At 53.6% G+C, this 5,619-nt stretch overlaps 1 pseudogene; it reads right to left on the reverse strand.

The window, feature by feature from the left end:
- Window positions 1–1,486: 1,486 nt before the first annotated feature.
- Window positions 1,487–4,102, reverse strand: LOC149914699 (uncharacterized; annotated as a pseudogene).
- Window positions 4,103–5,619: the final 1,517 nt, after the last annotated feature.

Raw genomic sequence — 5,619 nt, forward strand, 5'->3', positions numbered from 1 at the left:
TTGCTTTCTCTCATTCACTGCCTTCCTTTGCTTTCCTTTGCCCTGCTACCCTTAGCTTCCCTACTTGCTTCCTCTACATTTACGTGCATCGCTTTTTACTTCTGAGTCTCTTCTTTGCCTCTTCTTTCTCTATTTTCCTTTCAACCCTCCCCTCCCCCCTTCCTCCCATTTTTCCCTTCCTCCCCTCCCCTCTCTCCTCTCCCCCCTCCTTCCCTTCCCTTCCCCTCCCGTACCCCCCCTTTTCTCCCTTTCCCCTCCCCTTCCCCCTTGCCTTATGGCAAACTCACCTTTCCTGCTCTTCACTCCCTCCTTCTTCATTCTCCTGCCTTTTGCTGCTACTCTCGCCTTGCTTTCCCTTGCTGTGCTCTGCTTTGCTTTCTCTACATTTTGGCCATCCAGTCTTTTCTCAGCTGTTATTCTTGACTGTTTACTTGGCTTTTTTCTTCTTTTCTCATTTCTTTTTTTTCTGACCTTTTTGGGCTTTTTTCTTTTTCTTCTTTTTTTATGCTTTCGTTTCTTTTTTCATTTCATTGCACTTGTTCTTTTTTTTTTTTCGCTTTTCCTTTTTTTTTTTTGTTTTCATCTATTTTTTCTCATTTTCATCTTGGTTTTCTTTTTTCATTTTCACTCTTTTTTTCTTTTTTTTTTATTCTTTTTTTCTTATTTTTTCATTGCACTTTTCTTTTTTATTTCATTTTTCTCTCTCTTTTCTCATTTTTTTCTATTTTCATTTTTTCTTTTTCATCTTGGTTTTCTCTTTTTGTTTTCCATTTTTTTTCTTTTTTCCTTTTTTATTTTTTTCCTTTATTACTCTTTTTTTTCCCTTTCTCTTTTTTCTTTCACCTTTTTTTCTTGTTTTTCATTTTTCTTTTTTTTTTTTTTTTTTTTATAATCATAGGTACTCCTGAAACCCCCTTTAAGCCCTCCCTACCCTCCCCATTCTTTCTTTTCACCCTCACCTCCCCCCTTGCCCTATCCTACCATTCCCTTGCCTGCTCTTCTTACCTGCGCTGCTGTCCCTTCCTTTACCTACCTGAGCTGCTTGTTCCAAAAATTACCTAGCTGACCTGCTTGCCCCTCGCTTTCCTAGCTGAGCTGCTGGCCCCTCTCATTCCCTACCTGAGCTGCTTCCCCCTAACTTACCTAGCTGAGCTCCTTGCCCATCGCTACGTACTTGAGCAGATGTATGCTCACTTGGCTTCCTTACTGGTTGTCCCCTCACTTACCTACCTGAGCTGCATGCCCTTCCTTTTCCCTACCTGAGCTGCATGCCCTTCCTTTTCCCTACCTGAGCTGCATGCCCTTCCTTTTCCCTACCTGAGCTGCATGCCCTTCCTTTTCCCTACCTGAGCTGCATGCCCTTCCTTTTCCCTAGCTGAGCTGCATGCCCTTCCTTTTCCCTAGCTGAGCTGCATGCCCTTCCTTTTCCCTAGCTGAGCTGCATGCCCTTCCTTTTCCCTAGCTGAGCTGCATGCCCTTCCTTTTCCCTAGCTGAGCTGCATGCCCTTCCTTTTCCCTAGCTGAGCTGCATGCCCTTCCTTTTCCCTAGCTGAGCTGCATGCCCTTCCTTTTCCCTACCTGAGCTGCATGCCCTTCCTTTTCCCTTCCTGAGCTGCATGCCCTTCCTTTTCCCTACCTGAGCTGCTGTCCCCTCCCTTCCCTAGCTGAGCTGCATGCCCTTCCTTTTCCCTACCTGAGCTGCTTGCCCCTCGCCTCCTTTTTCTTGGTGCTCTTGCCTTTTCCTGCTACTCACTCCCAATCTCAACACTTGCCTGCTCTGCTTGCTGCTCTGACAAGTGCCTCTTAACTCTGCTCGCAGCTTCTCTCCTTCTGCATGCCCTTCTCTATTCCCTTCTCGTGCCCTTCAGGCTTCTGCTCCCCTTGCTGAGCAAGCCCATGCCCGGTAGCTCCCCTTCAACCTCCTCCGCCCTTTGCCTTTCTCCACACAGATGCTTGCTTCTGGCCAGCACTCCTGCCCGCAGCCTAGCCCACAGCCCGCATCTCTTGGGGAGACAGCAAGGTGGCCTGGAGCTACCCACACCTCCTCCCGTTGAGATTCTCCCTCTTTATCCCCCTCAGCTTGCCTCTATCTGTGCCTCCTACTGGGTCTTCTCTCTCACATTCCCGTCTAGTGCCCGGTGTCACCCCACATTACCCTCTATTTCCCTGTGCTCCCGCAAGCCCCCTATTGTCTCTTTGCAGCCTTTTATAACCTTACACCTCTCTATTCCCCCCCCATCCCACCCACAGACCCCTGTCATGCCTGTTTCTCTATACCACGCCTACGGCCCTCCCACTGCCCCCTGTAGCCCCACATCCCCTTCTATCCCACCTCCATTCCCCCTACAGCCACTCATAGAGCCACAGTTTCTTAGGTCCTCCCCCAGCCCCCTATATCCCTCCCCGTAGCTCTCCCCAGCCCCTCCCGGCCCCCAGTGCTCCCTATAGCACCGTGTCCCCCCGTTTCCCCCTCACAGCCCTCTGCTGCCCTAAATCCCTTTGTACCCACCCCTATCGCCCCATGTACCCCGATACCACAGCCGCTGCAGCCCCGCCTGCCTCCCTATCCCCCCCCCGCCTTCCCAGCCCCTCACCCCACCAGGCTTCCTCCCCTGTCCCGGCGCCGCTCTCCGTCCCTCCCGGCTCCGACTCTGCTGTGCTCAGCACCGCTCCCGTCGTGCCGCGGTTCCGTCTAGGTGCTGCCCGGACAGCTCCGGCGCGCAGCGGCGGTGCGGGGCGGCCAGGGCTGCGGGAGCGCCGCCGCCTGAGTGGAGAAGAGCTCTAGGCCGGCTGCCAACGGCCGTTCCCGCGCTCCGCGCCTCAGCCAATCGGAGCCGGCGCCGCTGCCGCTGACCAACGAGAGCCCGGGGGCGGAACGGATCGGCACGTGTCCAACGAGAGCCCGGGGGCGGGACGGACCGGCACCTGACCAATGACAGCCCGGGGCTGGGACGGTCCGGCACCTGCCCAATGAGAGCCCGCGGGCGGTGCGGCGTTGCGCTGCGCTGTTGGTGGGAGGAGCGCGGCAGGGGGCGGGCCGTGGGTGGGGCCTCGGGGTGCGCCCTACTGCTATAGGGGGTGCGAGATGGGAATGGGATTTACAGGTGGGAGGTGGGGCTTGGATGTGGGGTTGGGATATGAGGTTTGGAACTGGGCTTGGGAGCTGGGGTTGGGATGTTGGATGTGCATTGGGATGTGAAATGTAGGGTTGGGGTGTGGGGATATGGATATGGGGTGGATATGGAATGGGAGATAGGAAAATGGAATATATATGGGATGGGCTTGGGATGGACATGGGACAAACACTGAAGAAGGTGGGATGGATTGGGGATGAAATATGGACACGGGATGGGATTGGGATGATAGTGGCATGGGATAAGTAGATGGAATGGACATGGGATGCATGTGGGGATAAGGATTCGGAATGGCTATGGATATAGGGTTAGGGATGGGGATAGGATGTGGGGGTATGGATATGGGATGGGTTTGAGATGGCTGTGGGGTGGATATGATGGATATGGGATGGGATAACGTTGTGGGATACGGACGAGGGATGGCTACGAGATGGAGCTGTACTGGTTATGGGGCCATAGGGGCGATGGGGCCAGGATGCTGCAGTCACCTCTGTCCCCAGAGTTCATCCCCAGTGTGATACATGGAGCCCCACAGCTGCTCCTCTGCCCTTTATCACTTACATGGGGAGGACATCCCCCAACCTCCATTATCAAAAATAAACCTTAATTAGAAAAGTGAGGGGTGTCAACCCCGCCCCATGGGAACAATGTTTTCTGTGGGGGAGGGCACAGATGGCGTCTCCAGAGGGCTGTCCCAAACTCTGGGGGGTGTTCACAACTCTAGGATATGACACCACCAGGGTGCCATGAAGGTGTCCCAAGCTTTGGGGTGTGACACAGGGATGTCCCCAATTTTGGTGGTGTGACATTGTCATGTGGTGTTCCCACTTCCCTGGGAAGTCCTCCAGGTGGTCACGGTGTCCCCAGCTTCGGCTCAATGTCCCCAGGGTTTTTTTTGTCCCCTCTGCATGACGGTGACACCCGGCGCCAGCTGCCAGGAGTGACGCCCAACGGTGATGACACCGCATCACGGCTGTGCCACGCTGGTGTCACACAGTCCCCTCTGGTGGTGGCACAGAGTTCACCACCGTGCATGTCCCCGTCCTCATGACAGACGATGGTGACAGCACCAGAGGTTTCCGGTGTCACCGGGTCCTGCGGTAGGCAGGTCTGGAGGGGTGACAAACAACAGTGAGAGGCTCAGTGACAGCATGGTGACAACGTAGTGCCGCCTGTGCCTGCCCCCATGTGATGGTCAGAGTACAGGGAATGGTGTCACCCGATAGATGGTGGCACACAAGTGATGGTGACACCAGATGACGGTAACAACAGTGACAGCCAGGGATGGGGACACTGCGTCACGGCTGTTCCACATCGAGGTTACCCTGTGTCACGGCGTCACCTGAAGACAGTGACATTCAGTGACACCCAATGGCATCCAGTGAAGGTGGCACCCAACAATGGTGACACCACCGACCCCATGTCACACCTGCACCAGACCCCACGTGTCCCCCGACTGTCCCCAGCCCCCCTCCCTGTACTCCTCCTCGTCACCTCTTCAATGAGGATGTCACCGTGCTGCAGTTGTGCCACCATGGCAGGGGGGACAGCTTGGGACAGTCACGGACAGCCAGGGTGACAGCGTCCAGGAGCTGTAGGACGCTGATGGGGCTCTCGATGGGGCTCACTATGTTTAATGATTTAATTCGGGCTGGGGTCCAATTTGCTAAGATTGACCGCCAGCCCAACCATGTTCTTCTCCAGCTTTGGAGACAGCTAAAGGACAACCAAAAATTTCAGACCTACCCTAAGAAACCAAGGGTAAGGGTTACAGAGAGAATGCCAACAACAACATGGAACTTAGAAGATTTCATTGTTGCTAATAGAAAAAAAAAGCCGCCTCAGGTGTCTCGGGCTACAATGCCTGAGGCACTGGAAGCAAAAGAATTGGCCATAGCTCAATTCATGGCGTGACGAGGGATGTTAGTCCCCCTAGGGCCTCCAGATAGGACCAGAGGCCCTGTGTAGAATTAAGGATTTATTGGTCCCGAAAAAACATTCAGAGAGTTATGGCATTGGTGGACACTGGAGCAGAAACATCAATTATCTACAAAGATCCAACCAAATTTGGTGGAGACAGAGTGATGATTGGTGGCTTTGGGGGACAGACTATTCCTGTCACCCAAACATGGTTGAATCTGAGGGTGGGGCGTCTCCCACCCCGGGAGTGTAAGGTGTGTATTGCCCCAGTGCAGGAATACATCTTGGGCATAGATATTCTATGGGGTCTGGCTCTCCAGACAACTGTGGGAGAGTTCAGACTTGGACAGAGATGTATCCGTACCCGGGCAGTGCAGGCAATATTAAGAGGCCATGTGAAACATGGGCCTATTTGCCTGCCGAAACCGCGCCGGATTACTGATGTAAGGCAGTACAGACTCCGGGTGGGCAAGATGAAATATGGGGAACGGTGCAGGAATTAGAAAAAGTGGGCATTGTAAGACCTGCACACAGCCCATATAATTCCCCCACACGGCCAGTGCGA

Source organism: Phasianus colchicus, chromosome 28 (assembly GCF_987193195.1).
Source record: "Phasianus colchicus chromosome 28, bPhaCol1.hap1.1, whole genome shotgun sequence".
NCBI classification, from domain to species: domain Eukaryota; kingdom Metazoa; phylum Chordata; class Aves; order Galliformes; family Phasianidae; genus Phasianus; species Phasianus colchicus.